At 41.7% G+C, this 18,961-nt stretch overlaps 1 protein-coding gene across 4 annotated transcripts in view; it reads left to right on the top strand.

Annotated features, from left to right (window-relative positions):
• Positions 1–302: 302 nt before the first annotated feature.
• The window catches only part of ARHGAP29 (Rho GTPase activating protein 29), an 89,016-nt gene continuing 70,357 nt past the window's right edge, over positions 303–18,961 (top strand). Inside the window, exons 1-2 of one of the 4 annotated variants that reach the window (XM_055401531.2) lie at positions 303–459; positions 9,441–9,556. The gene's annotated coding sequence lies outside the window, so the exon portion shown is untranslated. Of the gene's footprint in view, positions 460–9,440; positions 9,557–10,998; positions 11,019–15,465; positions 15,595–18,961 lie in introns of those variants that run through there. The other 3 variants (XM_055401528.2, XM_055401532.2, XM_055401529.2) reach the window with 3 other exon arrangements.

The raw sequence follows: 18,961 nt of genomic DNA, 5'->3' as shown, positions 1-18,961 counted from the left end.
ACTTAAACAACAAGGACCTGCTCCCTACTGGAGGCTGTAAAAGGTGACTGATTCCTAAGGTTCCTCCGTCCGTCCTGCCACAAGCCGCACGGGGCTGCTAACACGTCCTGCAGCTACTAGGACCGCCAGCAGGCCGGAACGCAACTGGCCGTCGGCGCCCTGCGCGCGAGAGCCGGAGGCCGCCCCAACCTGCCGCCCGCGTCCGGCCCCGCCCCCCGGGCGCGCGGGCCAATGGGCTGGGCCCCGGGGGGCGGGAGGCGCGAGGCCGGGGGCGGGGCCGCCGGGCCGGCGCGGTCGTGGCGGTAGCTGCAGGGGCGGCGGCGGCGGCGACGGCGGCTCGGCCGGGCGTCCGCGGGCCGTGGGGGATGGGGGCGGCGAGCTCCAGCCCTCGGCGGCGGCGGCGGCGGCCGTGAGTGTCGGGCGGGCGTCCGCGTTCGGGACGCGGGATGGAGCGCCGCGGTGAGTGTCGGGTGGCGGCGCTCGGACCAGCCGTGGCGGCTGAGGCGGGGGTCTGGGGTCACCGGCGAGTTGCCGTCCAGGGTCCGGGCGGCCCGGGCGGCGGCCAGAACTGGAAGCGACTGCGGGCTGCGCTGAGGGTCGGCGGCGGGCCGGGCCGGTGCCCCCAGGACTCCTGGTCCTCCGGGAGGGGTCCGAGCGGGTGAGGGGCGCGGCAGCGGAGGGGCAGCGGGGAGAGCTGGAGAGGGCGTCGCAGGGACCCGCGGGACCCCGGTGCCCAGTTAGGCGACGCCGTCCCGGCGTCAGGGGAGAGAGTCTCGGGGTGGACGTTCCTCCCTTTCCAGGTTCCCCTCGAGTGTCCTGCAGCCCCTCTCCCTTTTCTAACCACGTTCGCGCCTCCGCCTTTAAGCGGAATTCTGGAAGGGGCTTCTCCACCCTCCCTGCCCCGGACTCTTTCTGCCCCCCCGCACCCCACACTTTTGGTTTCCTTAACCAGGTCTTCACTTTCGTGTTCCTTACTTGGGATCTTTTTGGAAGTTTAGTGCCTTTTCCTCAAATTTTTGGCTGACAAATGCGAAAGCTGAGGTAAAACTAACAAGACATTTGGTGTTGCCTGTCTTCCTTTTCTTATCACATTTCGCCTCACCTAGGCCCGGCTGTTTGTTTATTTGTTTATTTATTTGGCTGGGGGAGCGGTAATGAAAAGTGGAAAAACACTCAGTTCCGGCTCTACCCAGGTGCCCCGCTCCGGTGTGTCTCTATCGCTCTTCACACTCCTTCCCTCTCCCACCACTCCGACCCTCTGTCACACCCCTGTAGCTGTTCCTTCGCACGCGCACACACGCACCCGCTATCCCAGCCTAGTCCTCGGGTAAGCCCTGTGCTTTGCAGAATAGAAATTGACAGGCGGAGGATTGCAGCTCCCAGGAGGAGAGCAGGAGAGGGTATCCCTGTGAGTTTGTTTCCCGGGCTGTCCTAGGATCCCACCTTGGCCAATCCAAACCTTGGCCCGAGGGAAGGCCTTCCTTTGCCTTGAACAAAGTAGCCAGGGAGTCTCCTTGTCTTTGAGCCCCCTCTGACATTTCCAGGGTCCATCTCTCTTTTTCATCACCACTCCTCTTGAGAGAGGATTGTTTTTTTGTTATGTTTTTGGTCTGTGGACATCCCCTATCCACCTCTAATGGTGGATCTCTTAAGGACTGTTAGGAGGTGAAAGCTGCAACACGGAGGTGGAGCCAAAATAACCAAAGAACTATTTGTTTGACATTTACCTTTTCCTTTTCTCTTCTTTTTGGGAATTAGCTTCGCCCCCTTATTCGGTTTGAGGAAGTTGGGGGGGTAGTTTCCTGTTCAGGAAAAATAATTCATAATTAAGTACGAAAGTGAATATTTAGAATGAGTAAAGAAATCGCAACAAATTATGGGTCTTGGAGATTTAAATCCCTTTCTTCAGAGATTTCTTTAGGCAGTTTGCCAGGAATGCATACTTAGAAATGCTTCCTGATTGTAGGAACTAAGCAAGTGAGGAACCCGGACGCTTAAGCTTCATTAGCTTTATGGTTCAAATAGCCTTAGTCTCCTGATTCTGAGAAAAAGTCTAGAGTGGATTTGAAGAGAAGTAAGAAGTCGGACACGACTGAGCGACTGAACTGAACTGAACTGAACTGAAGATAGGTCTGAGTTGGAAATTTTTCAGCTCCCAAATTGGCAGGAAGTAAAACTCTGGCTGTGATGAAGAAAGCACTGTTCATGGAATCTATGGTGGCTGGTCATTCCTGCTCTACCCACCTCCCTAAAATAGAACATCCACTAAATTATCAGCACCTTCTCTTCCCAGTGGTAAAAGCCCTTGATCTAGGAATGTGTGCTGCTTCAACCACTGCTGTTGGTCTCAGTTGTTAGTTCTGCTTGAACAAAGCTCATGATCAAAAGATTCCCTGGAAAGATTTTCATTCCTGTACCATTGGTGATTGATTCAGCATTCGCTCAGAAAATTTAGTTTGACACCACTTTATGTTAGACAAGGTCTTGTGGAAACTTTCAGTCTATTGGGTAGAAGCAGGTAATTTCGAATAAATAGGGCCCAAGGCATATCTTGGGTTACCTGAGAAAAGTATGTTGAATGTCCTATGGGAAAGTAAAGGAATGACTTATTTTCAGTAGAGGAAATGAAAAGGCTTTTTGGAAGAAGTGATGTTTTTTGTGAGATTGAAGTAGATTAAAATAATGATTTTAATAAGCACAGAAGCCAAAGGATCCTTCCTGGCAGAATTACTGGTTATCCTAATGCACACATACAAGGATTTCATCAGTCAGCTTCTATGATTCTGCTTTGATGGCTACTTTGTTTTTGATTTCCCACCTCATCTCCAGTATAATGATGAGCCACAACACAGAAAGATACATTCCTGTGTAAAGAAACAAGGAGGTTTAAAAGGAGGGTTAGCAACACGTTTGGATATGATGAGGATTTTTGTGGACGGTTTGTACTTTCTGCTTTGTCTTTATCTTTTACTCTGATAAGCAGGAGCCCTTTGATGATACTGCCTCCCTGGGATAAGGTTTTTTCTTTTTCTTGAAAAATGTTCCAGTATTTATCCCTGAGAAAGTTTTCAAATACCATAGACTTTCTTTCTAAGGAAGAAGATGGAAAATATTTTGAAAAATAATAAGGGAGAGAGAAAGTTGAAGTCAGGGATTATTTCAATAGAACTTCCTGCAATTTTGTGGGCTTCCCAGGTGGCGCTAGTGGAAAAGAATGCCTGCCAGTACAGGAGATGTAAGAGACGTGGGTTCCATCCCTGGATTAGGAAGATCCCCTGGAGGAGGGAATAGCAACCTTACAATTTTAATTTATTTAATATTCCTTGAGTACTAAAATAATAAGGGATTTTTATACACTATTAGTGAGTTTTGACAATTGTATACACTCATGTAACCCCCATAATCAAGATACAGAACATTTCCATTATTTCAAAAAAGTCTCACATGCAGAACTTCCCCCACCTTACTCACTACAAGCCCAGTCACCAGGCAGCCATTCCTGCTTTTTTGTTACTAAGAATTAGGTTCATCTTTTCTAGAATTTCATGTAAAAGCAATCATACAGCATATATTCTTTTGTGCCTGACTTTCATTTAGCATGACGTTTTTGAGATTCACCCATGGTTTTTTGCTATGTTATAGATATTTTATTGTTGAGTAGTATTCCCTTGTAAGGCTGTTAGCATTTATCTGTTGACACTCGGATTGTTTCCAGTTTTTGACTATCATGAAAAAAGTTGCTGCATACATTTGTGTATAGTTTTCGGATGAATGTATTTTTCATTTTGGGGAATTATATAAGGGAGTAGAGTTGCTGGGTTTTATGGTAAATGTATGTTCACGTGTTTAAGGAACTGCCAGGCTGTTTTCCAAAGTGGTGTGTACCTTGTTTAGCACCAATGTGTGGGAGTTTTAGTTGCTGTACATCCTTCCTATCCCAGATTTCACTCTAGCTGAAATTGAGAATTCCAGTAGACATTTAGTGGTATCTCACTGTGGCTTAAATTTGTGTTTCCCTGATACTAATGATATTGAGCACTGTTTCATATGCTTATTGCCCAGTTGTGTATCTTCTTTTTTGAAATATCTGTTCAGATCTTTTACTAATTAATTCCTTGTGCTGTTTGTTTTATTATTGAGCTAAGAGTTCTTGATGTAGTTTGAATACAAGTCCTTTGTCATGTATTTTCTCCCGATTTGTGGGCTTAACACTTGTCTTTCAAATAGCAGAAGCTTTACATTTCAATGAAGTTTAGTTAACCAGTTGTTTGTTTGTTTGTTTAATGGTTCTTGCTTTTTGTGTCTAAGAAATTGTTGCCTAGATTTTCTATCCAAGTTTTCTTAGAGATCCTCACACATATTCTTAAAGGACCAGATCATAAATATTTTAGGCTTACATGCTGTAGTACCTCAACCTTTGCTGTTGTAGGGCAAAAGCAGCTATTGACAGTACATAAATAGTTGGGCATGGCTGTGTTCTCCCATGTGTTTTCTTATAAAAACATGCAGTTGCCTCTTCCAGCTCCAGTATTTAAAAGATTGATAGTTTTAGATTATATATTTAGGTTTATGATATATGTTGAATTAATTTCAGGGTATGCTCTGAAGCAGGGTCATCACCGAAATCAGATTGATTATATTCTTTGCAGCCAAAGATGGAGAAGCTGTATACAGTTAGCAAAAACAAGACCAGGAGCTGACTGTGGCTCAGATCATGAACTCCTTATTGCCAAATTCAGACTTCAATTGAAGAAAGTAGGGAAAACCACTAGACCATTCTGATATGACCTAAATCATGTCCCTTATGATTATACAGTGGAAGTGAGGAAAGATTTAAGGGACTAGATCTGATAGAGTGCCTGATGAACTCTGGACGGAGGTTCGTGACATTGTACAGGAGACAGGGACCAAGACCATCCCCATGGAAAAGAAATGCAAAAAAGCGAAATGGCTGTCTGAGGTGGCCTTACAAATAGCTGTGAAAAGAAGAGAAGCGAAAAGGAAAGATATAAGCATCTGAATGCAGAGTTCCAAAGAATAACAAGGAGAGATAAGAAAGCCTTCCTCAGTGATCAATGCAAAGAAATAGAGGAAAACAACAGAATAGGAAAAACAAGAGATCTCTTCAAGAAAATTAGAGATTCCAAGGGAACATTTCATGCAAAGATGGGCTCGATAGAGGACAGAAATGGTATGGACCTAACAGAAGCAGAAGATATTAAGAAGAGGTGGCAAGAATACACAGAAGAACTGCACAAAAAAGATCTTCACGACCAAGATAGTCACGATAACGTGATCACTGACCTAGAGCCAGACATCTTGGAATGCAAAGTCAAGTGGGCCTTAGAAAGCATCACTATGAACAAAGCTAGTGGAGGTGATGGAATTCCAGTTGAGCTATTTCAAATCTTGAAAGATGATGCTGTGAAAGTGCTGCACTCAATATGCCAGCAAATCTGGAAAACTCAGCAGTGGCCACAGGACTGGAAAAGGTCAATTTTCATTCCAATCCCAAAGAAAGGCAATGCCAAAGAATGCTCAAACTACCGCACAATTGCACTCATCTCACACGCTAGTAAAGTGATGCTCAAAATTCTCCAAGCCAGGCTTCAGCAATATGTGAACCGTGAACTCCCAGATGTTCAAGCAGGTTTTAGAAAAGGCAGAGGCACCAGAGATCAAATTGCCAACATCCGCTGGATCATGGAGAAAGCAAAAGAGTTCCAGAAGAGCATCTATTTCTGCTTCATTGACTATGCCAAAGCCTTTGGCTGTGTGGATCACAATAAACTGTGGAAAATTCTGAAAGAGATGGGAATCCCAGACCACCTGACCTGCCTCTTGAGAAACCTGTATGCAGGTCAGGAAGCAACAGTCAGAACTGGACATGGAACAACAGACTGGTTCCAAATAGGAAAAGGAGTGCGTCAAGGCTGTATATTGTCACCCTGCTTATTTAACTTATATGCAGAGTACATCATGAGGAACGCTGGGCTGGAAGAAGCACAAGCTGGAATCAAGATTGCTGGGAGAAATATCAATAACCTCAGATATGCAGATGACACCACCCTTACGGCAGAAAGTGAAGAGGAACTCAAAAGCCTCTTGATGAAAGTGAAAGAGGAGAGTAAAAAGGTTGGCTTGAAGCTCAACATTCAGAAAACAAAGATCATGGCATCTGGTCCCATCACTTCATGGGAAATAGATGGAAAAACAGTGTAAACAGTGTCAGACTTTATTTTTTTGGGCTCCAAAATCACTACAGATGCTGATTGCAGCCATGAAATTAAAAGACTCTTACTCCTTGGAAGGAAAGTTATGACCAATGTTGATAATATATTAAAAAGCAGAGACATTACTTTGCCAACAAAGGTCCGTCTAGTCAAGGCTATGGTTTTTCCTGTGGTCATGTATGGATATGAGAGTTGGACTGTGAAGAAAGCTGATCGCCGAAGAATTGATGCTTTTGAACTGTGGTGTTGGAGAAGACTCTTGAGAGTCCCTTGGACTGCAAGGAGATCCAACCAGTCCATTCTAAGGGAGATCGATCCTGGGTGTTCATTGGAACAACTGATGCTAAAGCTGAAACTGCAATACTTTGGCCACCTCATGCGATGAGTTGACTCACTGGAAAAGACTCTGATGCTCGGAAAGGTTGGGGGCAGGAGGAGAAGGGGACGTTGAGAATGAGATGGCTGGATGGCATCACCGACTCTGTGGACATGAGTTTGAGTGAACTCCGGGAGTTGGTGATGGACAGGGAGGCCTGGTGTGCTGTGATTCATGGGGTCGCGGAGAGTCGGACACGACTGAGCAACTGAACTGAACTGAAGCAGGCATCATTTCTTTCTCATATGGCTATCAAGTTATTTCAGTACCATTTATTGAAAAGAACACCTTTCCCCCTATTGAATTACTTTAGTACCTTTTGAAAATATGTAGGTCTATTTCTAGACTATTCTGTTGATCTATTTCACTCTCTGTAATAATATCATATTGTTTTGATGACTGTAACTCTATAGTAAGTCTTAAAATCAGACATTATGGATCTTCCAAATCTGTTCTTTTTACAAAAATTTTTTGGCTGCTTAGATTTTTTGCATCTTATATACATTTCAGAGTCAGCCTATCAATTTCTACAAAAACCTAGGAGAGATTTTGTTTGGGATTGCTTGAAATGAACATATCACTTTGAGGGAAACGAAAGTCTTCAACAGTTTTGAGTCTTCCAGTCTATGAGCATGGCATCCTTACTGATTGATTCACTTGTTTAATTTCTTGCCACTAAAGTTTTATAGTTTTAAATTTAGGATCTTAGACATATTTTGTTAAATTTATTCCTAAAAATATCTCATTTTTTGATGTTATTATAAATGGTATTTGTTTCTAAAATATCACTGTCCAATTATTTGTTGCTAGTATTTAGAAATAAAATTGTAATATATTGACCCTATATTCTGTGGCCTTGCTAAATTCATTTATTAGTTGCAGTAAATCATTTGTAGGTTTCTTAGAATTTTTGAGGTATACAAACGTCAATTTTTAATGAAGTGTTTTACTTCTCCCTTTTCAATCTGAATGTGTTTTATTTTTTTCTCCTGTTTTCTTGTACTAAGACCTTCAGTAACAATAGTGTGTGTTAGACCCTCAGTCATGTCCAGCCCTTTGCAACTCCATGGACTGTAGCCTGCCAGGCTCCTTTGTCCATGGAATTCTCCAGGCAAGAACACTGGAGAGGGTAGCCATTCCCATCTCCAGGGGATCTTCCTGACCCAGACATTGAACCCAGGTCTCCTGCATTGCAGACTCAGATTCTTTACCATCTGAGCTACCAGGGAAGCCCAGTAACAATATTGATCGTAATCTCAAAGTGGAAAACATAGACAGTCTTTCATTATTGACCAAGATGTTAGCTGTAGATTTTTTGTAGATGCCTCTTAAAAGGCTGAAAAAATTGCTTTCTATTCCTACTTTGCTGACTGCTTTAATCATGCAAGTCTGCAGAATTTTGTCAGATGCTTTTTCTGCATTTATTAAGATCATCACTTTTTTTTTTGTCTGTTGACTATTAAACTAAACTTGATTCTTGAGACAAACCTTTCTTGGTTCTAATATGTTATTTCTTTTAAACATTGTTGGGTTTGACTTGCTTAGGAAATTTGATCTGTAGTTTTCTTGTAATATATTTGTCTGCTTTCAGTATCAGAGTGACCTCATAAAATTGAGTTGGGAGGTTTTCCAGCTCTTCTATTTTTTGAGAGTTTCTGTAGGAAATTTTATCTAGTTCATTAGATTTCATTAGTGAGGCCATCTGGGTCTGTAGTTTTCTTGGTGAAGTATTTTAAATTATGAATCCATTTTTTTTAGTACATATAAAGTTACCCCAGATTTTCTATTTTGTGTTTTAGATCTGGTTATTTGTGTCTTTCAAGAAATTTTTCCATTTTATCAGAGTTGAATTTCTTGGCAAAGTTGTTTATAATAGTCTCGTTTCCCTTTTAATATCTGTAGGGTCTGTACTGATAGTCCTTATTTCATTCATGATATTAGTAATTTGTGTTTTCTCACTTTATTTTTTGATCAGTTCAGCAAGATATATATCTATTTAATTGATCTTTTGAAAAAAACCAACTTTTAGTTACACTGGTTTTTCTGTTACCTGTCTCTCATATCACTGATGTCTTTGTTGTTGTTGTTCAGTTGCTCTGTCATGTCTGACTCTTTGTGACCCTAACTTTGACTACTCTGACCTTTGCTGGCAAAGTAATGTCTCTGCTTTTTAATATGCTGTCTAGGTTTGTCATTGCTTTTCTTCCAAGGAGCAAGCATCTTTTAATTTCATGGCTGCAGTCGCCATCCACAGTGATTTTGGAGCCCAAGAAAATAAATAAATCACTGATTTCTACTCTTACCATTATTTCCTTTGTTTTACTTACTTACTGTTCAATTTACTCTTTTTTTTATAGCTTGGAGTAAAAGCTTAAATCATTGATTTTAGATCCCCCTTTCTTTCTTTTTCATTGTTCAAGCATTTTATTTTTAAAAACCTTTTTATTTTATATTGGCTTATAGCCAGTTAACAATGTTGTGATAGTTTCAGGTGGACAGCAGAGAGATTTAGCCATACAAATACACGTATCCATTCTCTCCCAAACCCACCTAGCCTACTACATAACATTGAGCAGAGTGCCATGTGCTATACAGTAGGACCTTGTTGATATCCTTTTTAAATAAAGCAGTGTGTACATGTGGATCCCAAGCTCCCTATATCTTCCCCCCATCCTTCCCCCTTGGCAACCATAAGTTTGTTCTCTGTGAGTCTGATTCTGTTTTGTGAATAAGTTCATTTGTATTATTTTGTAAATAAGTTCATTTGTATTTGTATTATTTACTTATTTTGTTAATAAATTCTAAAAAGAAATAAAATCATTTCTTTTTAGATTCTGCATATAGGGGATGTCATACGATAATTCTTCTCTGTCTGACTTTACTCAGTATGACAATCTCTAGATCCATCCATGTTGCTGCAGATGGACCCTCCTTTCTTTTTAATAAGGTATCTAAAACAGTATATTTCTCTAACTACTGCTTTTACTGTGTAACTTACCCATTTTGGAATATTGTGTTTTCATTTTTATTCAAACTGTTTTCAGATTCACCTTGTGAAAATGTGACCTATGGATTATTTAAAAATATATTTTATAATTTCCAAATATTTGGTGGTTTTCCTACTGTTATTTATTCTATATTTAATTTTGTTTGGGTCAGAGAACATACACTGTATGATTTCAGTTCTTTTAAATTTATTGAGACTTGCTCTATTGTCCTACATATATCTTAGTGAATATTTTATGTGTATTTGAAAAGACTGTGTATTCTGTCATTGGGTAGAATTTTCTGTAAACGTGTGCCAGGCCAGTCAAGTTGATTGATAGTATTGTTTAAATTTTCTATATCCTTACAGATTTTCTCTTATTCTATCAGTTAATGAGAGAGGATGTTGAAATCTTAACTATCATTGGGATTTATCTATTTTTCCTTACATTTCTGTCAAGTTTTATCTTATGTATTTTGAAGCTCTATTTTTAGGTGCATACACTTTAAGATCATGTCTTTAAGAGGAATTGACTCTAACTGTTATAAAATGTTACTCTTTATCCTGTCTGATTAAAAACTACTTCTGCTTTCTTAAGACTAATATTTACTTGGTGTGTCTTTTTGTGATGTTTTACTTTCAACCTACTTGTGTCTTTTATATTTTAGGTCTGTTTCTTACAGGCAGTTTGTAATTGTGTGTGTGTGTGTTAAGTTACTTCAGTTATGTCTGACTCTTTGCAATCCTATGGATTGTAGCCTGCCAGACTCCTCTCTGGTATTCTTCAGGCAAGAATATTAGAGTGGGTTGCCATGCCCTTCTCCAGGGGATCTTCCCCACCCAGGGATGGAACCCATGACTCTCATGTCTCCTACATTGTCAGGAAGGTTCTTTACCACTAGTGCCATCTGGGAAGTCAGTATGTAATTGAGTCTTACTTTTTTAGAGATTGTCCAGTTGTCCAATTTGACCAGCTCTGCCTTTTTATAGGGGTGTTTAGCGTATTTATATTTAATGTAATTATTGATATGATTGGGTTTAAGCCTATCATCTTGCTGTTTGTCTTTAATTTTTCTCATCTGTTGTTTCTTTTCCTTCTTGTTCTGCTTTCTTTTGGATTGACTAATTTTTTGAAATTCCATTTATAACTACTGTTGGCTTATTAACTGTACCTCTGAAGATTTAATATACATTTTAAATTTATTATAATATGCCTTCAAATAATAATAAGCTATTTCACATATAGTGTAAGAACCTTACTTGCATTTCCCTCCTTCCTTAGTTTTTGTTATTGTGATACTTTTTGCTATTCTACATATGTTGTAAATGCCACACAAATTGCTATTACTTTTGTTTTAAATGTCAGGTTTTTTTTGAAGAAAGAAATTTACAAAATGAGGCTTGTGTTGAAGCTTCATTTGAGGTGAGTCTAGAATATTATTTTATTAGGGCTGGTCTCTATGTACTACTAACACATGTCCTTCTGGGATCTCTCCTTAAGTATTCCATAGGTCTCTCTGCTCTGGCTGATGGAAACTCGGAGGTCTCCTAGCCTTGTGAGAGCCCTGGAAATTGTTCAGCTACAGCTCCTTGGAAATTCTTTGTCCATCCTTGTGGGGATTCACCCTATACACATACAGCTTTGAATTCAGCAAGAAGATTAAGGAGTCGCCTATGCAGATTTCTGGAGCTCTCTCTGCCTCCCTTCTTCCTGTCCTCTACTCTGTTGTACTGATTCCAGAGCTGTGATTGCTCTTTCCTCAACAAGAGCACCACACCCTGTTTGGCTTCCCCCTTCTGTTCCACGGTCTAGAATGTGCCTCCAGGCAGAAAGCTGGAGTGACTGTAGGGATCACCTCATTTGTTAGTGATTCCATCTCTCCAGGATCATGGTCCTGTGCTGTTTATAGTCTGATGTATGCAAATAATATAGTGGAAGGGCAAGTCTGATCTCAGTTATTCCTGCATTGATGTATTCAAAATTTTAAGACTTTTTTAAAATCTAGAAATTTTCTTTTCATCATTTTAGTGGCAATTTATTTGTTGAAGAAACTTTTGTTTGCTCTATAAAATGGCGCACAATGAGTGCATCCTGTGATACAATTTTTAACATAGTCTCTTGTCTTCCATATTGCTTATAAAGTGGTAATTGGATCTAGAGCAGAGTTTCTCAATCTTGACACTTTTTGACCATTTGGGGCTAGGTAATTCTTTGTTGCTTTTGAACTGTGGTGTTGGAGAAGACTCTTGAGAGTCCCTTGTACTGCAAGGAGATCCAACCAGTCCATTCTAAAGGAGATCAATCCTGGGTGTTCATTGGAAGAACTGATGCTAAAGCTGAAACTGCAATACTTTGGCCACCTCATGCGACGAGTTGACTCACTGGAGAAGACTCTGATGCTGGGAAAGGTTGGGGGCGGGAGGAGAAGGGGACGACAGAGAATGAGATGGCTGGATGACATCACCGACTCTGTGGACATGAGTTTGAGTGAACTCCGGGAGTTGGTGATGGACAGGGAGGTCTGGAGTGCTGTGATTTATGGGGTCGCAGAGAGTCGGACACGACTGAGCGACTGAACTGAACTGAATTCTTTGTTAGGGGTGGAGTTAGGAGGGTTGAGGGGTGCCCTTTTGTGCAAGTAGGATGTGTAGCAGCATCCTTGGCCTCTTTTCACTAGATGTCAGTACGATTCCTTCCCAGTTGTGAGAACCAAAGGTGTCTACAGACACTGTAAAATGTTTTTGGAACAGTGTTCTGTTATGAAAAGTAGGCTACCTAAACTACAGAATCAATTTCAGGGATATGAAGATCCCTACCCAGCAAAAATAGGAATATTCATTATAAATGTTAACACTGAAGAGAACACATGGAAAAGATTTTAACAGTATGGAAGTTGAAGTTTCACAGAGTGACAGAAAAGTAACATCACAGAGGGTAAGAATTTCTGTTTTAGAAGGGAGAAATACTTGAGACAATAATGATGTAAAATGGTAAAAACAGTTTTAAGATATTTGACTTCTACGATAGATATACAGATAGTTTTTTTTTAAACGGTTTATGATTTAATTATAAACCAAAAATTTTGGAGTTGCAGAAAGGTATTGTTTAAATAGTGTACTTTTTCATACTAGAAACTTGTGTGACAAAATTTCTTTAAACAAGATGTAAATTAGGGGGAATTAATAAAATAAACCCTTTGGTTTAAAAATGAACTACCATTTTCGCTAATGTTTCCAAATACCCTGTTCCTCCTTACTAAGGAAAAAGAGTAGAAAAGATGATAGATAATTAATATATTTTTAAAAAGGATTTAAGAGGAGGATTGGGATTGAGAGACTTCTCAAAATTTCCCTCAGATAACAGTACTTACAAGTTAATGGTCCAATATTCATCGAGGAGCCACTTTTTGTTGGTTCTGTGCACAATAGTTGGCTGTTTTGATATGGTTTAGAGGTAGATCTGGTGGGAATGGTCTCGAGGTTAACCCAGAGCAGATCCAGGGGGCGGACTTTCATCTGTTGAGCTCTCTAAGGGTTACCCTGCCTTCCGTGGCTTTAGAATGCTTTCCTCTCTTCCCCATTGATGTCCTTCAGTTTAGTCCTCAGTTGGTTTCCATGATGAGTGTCTGTGCTGCATCATTCTCTTCCGGTAGGATTTGAAGGAACATTTGATAGTTAGATGTCCCCAGCATTGTTAGTACTTTTTATCTTGACATTAAAGTTTAATGTCATTTAACTTTAAAGTTGTGACATTAAATTTGACATTTAAAGTTTTCAAAAATTAAATCTGCAAAATGATAGTAGAGCCCAAGTAATTGAGGATCCTGAGGTTCTCATATTTATCTTTTCCAGTGACAACCTAGGGGCTTAATTAGGATCACTTGCCCAGAATTGTTGGGTGTGAGAAATGTCTTTCTTTCTCTTCTTGTTGGTGGGTAGCCGCCTATTTCTCTCTCTTTCTGTCTCCCCTGTTCTGTCTCCAGCTTGTTTTCTCTGCCTTAGCCTGTCCCTGAGTCTTTCTTGGTCTTTCTCTCCTCTCCACGGTTGCTCCTCACCCCCACATCTCTCACGGTGTTTTTCCCCTCCCTTCCTCCCATGTGGTTTTCTGTCTTCACACCACCGCTTCTGCCTCACACGTGAGGACCTCGTGCACAACACTGGCATTTAATAAGGAACACAGTCCTCTTTATTTAGGAAATGGTGATTAATGGAGTAAAAGAGTACAAAATTATTAATATACAGGTATTTTATTTTTTAAGTCAGAAAGCATTATATTAAGTATGATCCCTATTTTGCAACCATGTATTATTCTTTAGTCCCTAAGTTGTGTCTGACTTTTTCTGACCCCATAGACTATAGCCCTCCAGGCTCTAGCCTTTCCCAGGCAAGAATATTGGAGTGGGTTGCCATTTTCCTTCTCTACGCTAATATACAGGTATTTTTAAATAGATACAAAAGAGAGTTTGAGATTGAGTAACTTTCTTCTATTTCTTCCCCAAACCTTTTCTTATGATTTAATTAGGGTTGCAATGCTCCAGCCCCTTTTTGGCCTGGGATCCCTGACCTCTCATTAGTTTGCTTCGGTTCAGGGCATCATGAGTTTCCATGGTGAGAGTCCATGGCACATTGTTCTTTTTAAGTGTGGTTAAAAGAATTTGGATTTAGGGTTTCCTTAGTGTCTATGGCATGTCCTTGATACTGTTGTTTTTGAAGTTTGAAGGGGTAAATTTGTGTAAGTTGAGTCTGAAAATTCCAGTGTGGAGCTAAAGTAACCAAGGAGCTGAGCGCTTTCAGATTTATCTTTTATAAAGTAGCACCTGAAGGGCCAAATTTGCTTTACTTCCCCAACATTGTTTTTACTAAAAGAGTTCAAAGATATGAGAGATGTTCCTCTTCTCTTTGCCATTAAGTATTTTCTCCCTGTCTTGATGCTTCACTTGTTGGCTCTATCATGCTCACTTCCTTTTTCTGTTTCTGGAAGTAGGTGGTCGCTCTTTTCTCTTTTTTTTCTCATTATCTTCTTTCTGCCCTCACTTGTTTGTGTCTTCCTTTGTTTTGCCTCTCTCTCCCTGTGAGTGCAGCCCTAGTTTCCTCCTACTCCTCTTCCATGCACTCACTTGTCTTTTTCTGCATTCTCCCCGTGCGATCATTTTTTTTCTCTGCCTCCAACACTACGCTTAGCAACCCTCCCCATGGGCCCTGTTTCTCCATCAGGTCTTCTGTTCTTTCTGAATGTTCCAGCATGAAGATAACTGATAAGGCTTGTTTTCCTGAGTAGAATGATGCGGAAACCTATGTGCTTTCGGCCCCTGCTGCTTTCTTTACTTAATCCATCTTTCTCAGACATTTTTTCTCATTCCGAGCGAGTTTGAGAGTGCAATTGAAGTCTAAGTGGAAAATAGGACCCTGTACAGAGGGTAGAGTAGTTAGTTGGCTTTGAGGAAGTTTATTTTTCTGAAAAGGAGTCAGGCTTGTGTTACACTTTTACCTGCTTTGGATCGTGTTTTTGTTTTCTTAAGAGTTGAAGAGAGAGGAACGAGGTCGTCAAAAGAAGTACCTCATAAAAAAAATGTAGAGTGCTCATCCAAGAAATTTCCGTTTGTCAGATGTAGTCATCAGGTGACCTATTCCTAAGGTTCCTCCGCCCGTTCTGCCACAAGCCACACGGGGCTGCTAACACGTCCTGCAGCGCTCAGGACCGTCAGCCGGCCACGGTGCAGCTGACCGTCGGAGCCCGGGGCGCCAGAACCAGAAGCCGCCCCCACCTGCCGCCCGCGTCCGGCCCCGCCCCCCCGGCGCGCGGGCCAATGGGCTGGGCCCCGGGGGGCGGGAGGTGCGAGCCCGGGGGCGGGGCGGCCGGGGTTGGCGCGGGCGGGGCGGTAGCTGCGGAGGCTGCGGCTTTGGCCTGGCGTCCGCGAGCCGTGGGGGATGGGGGCGGCGGCGGCGGCCGTGAGTCTCGGGCGGGCGTCCGCGCCCGGGACGCGGGATGGAGCGCCGCGGTGAGTGTCGGGTGGCGGCGCTCTCTCCAGGGGCCGCACCTGAGGCGGCGGACTGGGGTCACCGGCGAGTTGCAGTCTACGGTCCGGGCGGCCCAGGCGGCGGCGGGAAGTGGAGGCGACTGGGGGTCCACTGATGACCGGTGGCGGCGGGCCGGGTTGGTGTCCCCAGGACTCCTGGTTCTCCGGCAGGGGTCGGACGGGAGGAGGGGCGCGGCAGCGGAGGGGTGCCGGGAGGGCACGAGCGGTGGCCCTGAGAAGATGATGAAGATAATAAAAGCAAACACAGCGCGTCCCACGTTCGGCATGCTGTTTCCTAAGTGCGCTACACATTTTAACCTCCTGAGAGTTCCACGATTATTTAACTAATTTTTCAGATGGAAAAAACGTCAGAACACACAGTCACTGGCAGAGTATGACTTCACCTCAGGCAGGTTTGCTCCAGAATCTGTGCTCTCTATCGTGCAGAGTTGATCTGACCCTGTCCTACCCCACCTGCCCCGACAGCAGCCCTCTCTCAGCTGGGTCTCATTCCCGATGTATTTTAGGATTTTCGTGGTTGCATTGTTCTCCTCTCTGTCTTTTGGGCTGAGTGACGGGGTTTTCGTTCAGAGGCCGCGTAATCCTCAATGGTCTGGTCTTTCCCAGTTCTTCTGTGGACGTTTTAAGGGCTGGACTTTTTTTTTTTTTTTTTCCTTTTTGACGGCTGAGTTTTCAAGCGTGAGACGTTTCATACTGCAGCTGTAGTAACTCACGAACCTTGTGTCTCCATGTTCATCTTTCTTGACTCTCTTTCTCAAGAGGTAATTGGGCTTATAACTTTTCGGAGAGCGGGATTGTTAGTGAAGGACTGATGCTAAAGCTGAAACTCCAATATTTTGGCCACCTCATGCGACGAGTTGACTCACTGGAAAAGAGTCTGATGCTAGGAGGGATTGGGGGCGGGAGGAGACGGGGACGACAGAGAATGAGATGGCTGGATGGCATCACCGACTCGATGGACATGAGTTTGAGTGAACTCTGGGAGTTGGTGATGGACAGGGAGGCCTGGCGTGCTGTGGTTCATGGGGTCGCAGAGTTGGACACAACTGAGCGACTGAACAGAACTGAAAGACGGGAGCTGAGTGCACCTTCCACTTTCTCCAGGCGTCTCCGAGACGGTATCTCTTGTCCATCGCTATCAGTGCGGGACACACTTTTTGGTTGCTCCGTTTTCCCACTATGTTTAAACCCTGAAATGGGGAACAGGGTCTTTCGCTTTGAGTAGTTTTGGCTGATCAAGGGAGAGCCCTGCCCGTCAGGAATGCTAGACATTCTGGAGGCGTGGGAGGTTGGGCAGCTTCATCTTTTTTGAAAGTGCTGAATTCTGGCTGCACAGGAATGAAGTGTATGAGTATTGCATGCCTTCTTTTAGAAATTAATTATTTGCATATTACTGATAAAAGTTTTCAACATTCCCCTCTTCTGTTTTAGTGAGGAGTGCATTTTAAAAACATAATCAAAGACCTCCAGGGTGAATTTTCCTGATTTTTTTTTTAATCTCTAATAAGATTCTTACCAATCAGAAGTTGTGTTGAAATAGCAGATTTCTAAAATATATAGCAGTTCTTCCTGAGGTAAAAATAGTAAGATTGGGAATTAAATACGGATATTTGAGGTTGTTTCACTTTTCAATTTGGCAGCCTTGTGCCTAAAATAAAATACTTCTGTAAGGAGATATTTGGGGTGGAGGAACATGGGGCAAGAACATTTGATAAACGCAGTCTACTGAAGTCTTGGAAAAAACACATGCCAGGGTACCAGAAGTTAGTGTTCACATTTCTGATGCACATATTACTTAGAATTTAGAACATACAGGGAAAGTAGTTTCACACAGTAGTTTTCTCTTTCCTGCACAGTTCTTTGTGAAGTGGATAATATGTGTTTTTTAATATTGATGACTTGGAGTTGGAAGAGATGCAAGAGATTGAGAAGAGTTTCACAAATATTTTGCTCAGCAATCTGTTTGCACAGTTCAAACTTCACTTGGAAGTCATTTAGTAGGCTTCCACAAGTCAGTGAAGTTTCTGGAATTTTTACAGTTCTGTATTTCCTTTGGAGAAGGAAATAGCAACCCACTCCAGTGTTCTTGCCTGGAGAATCCCAGGGACGGCAGAGCCTGGTGGGCTGCAGTCTTTGGGGTCGCACAGAGTCGGACACAACTTAGCGGCAGCAGCAGCATTTCATGGTCACAGTTCACAGATATAATGTAATGAAGTCACATGTGGTTCATTACTTAGGTATGTCTACAATCTCCTGCAGTAGAGTACTGCTAATGATAACGGCTAATAGTGATTGCATCTTCATGATGAACCAAGTGTTGTGCTAAGGGTGCTTTCTGTATTATTATCTCATGTAATTAAATTTACGGGTACAGTATCTGGTAACTACATTTTATGTCCTCACCAACTAGAGGTTCATTTTGGGACATGAGAAAGTAATGTGGATGATCTTGGAAAGTGTATATCCTCCAAATTTTCTCATTATCATAGTTCAATTTTGTGAAAGTTTAGATTAACTTTATGTTAACATTTTTTCAACTGTATTGTTTCCTTTTTTTAGTTTGAAATATGAAAAGTAGTAAAGTGTATATAGTAAAAGTGTAGTACATTACTCACCATAATGCCGACTCCTCACATCCCCATCATTTTTGTTTACAGATAGTCTTGACTGAAACTGTTCAAGCATTTTTGAAACACTCTATAACTTTTTGAGTTACTAATTTGACAATTGAAGTAAATTAGTTTTAGTGAGGTGGGTGATTTGTTTTATTTGAAGCTTGTGACATATGCTTTAAAATTTATAACCATCTTTTTACCAGTGACAATGGCCAGTTTTCTAATTTACTAAACTAAAAGCCATCAAAATTAATCAGAGTGGCTTTATTAAGTAAGCTGCAAAAGTGATAAATTAGGCTAATAGTCTTCTGAATTAATGATTTGTAAAAGAGCTGCCCAAACAAGACACTTGAGTGTTGTTTTGTTTTTGTTGGAGGGGAAACTTAGGTATAATAGTACCCCCTAAATTGTCCTAAGTTCATTTTAGAAGTTATTTACACATTTAAGAATTAATGTTAGATAGGTTTGAAACTAGAGTAAATGTAGAAATTGCATTTCCAGAAATGATTTGAAGATAACAGTATTGAATAAAGGACTTTTAAATGTTATTAAAGAAGTGTCAGGACACCTTATTTAATAATCAGAAGTAGAGGAACAGTAGTAGAAATCCACCTTTGATTTTAGTCTTATGTACTCTTGCCTTTACTCAACTTTATATGCCCTTTTTTTTTGAAAGATACTATTTTAGAGACAGCTTTTTAAAAACAATTTCT

This window comes from Moschus berezovskii, chromosome 4, assembly GCF_049115385.1.
Source record: "Moschus berezovskii isolate FMDL1 chromosome 4, NW_MosBer_1.0, whole genome shotgun sequence".
NCBI lineage: Eukaryota > Metazoa > Chordata > Mammalia > Artiodactyla > Moschidae > Moschus > Moschus berezovskii.
The sequence above is the reverse complement of the archived record's forward strand: the minus strand, read 5'-3'. Positions and strand labels throughout refer to the sequence as shown.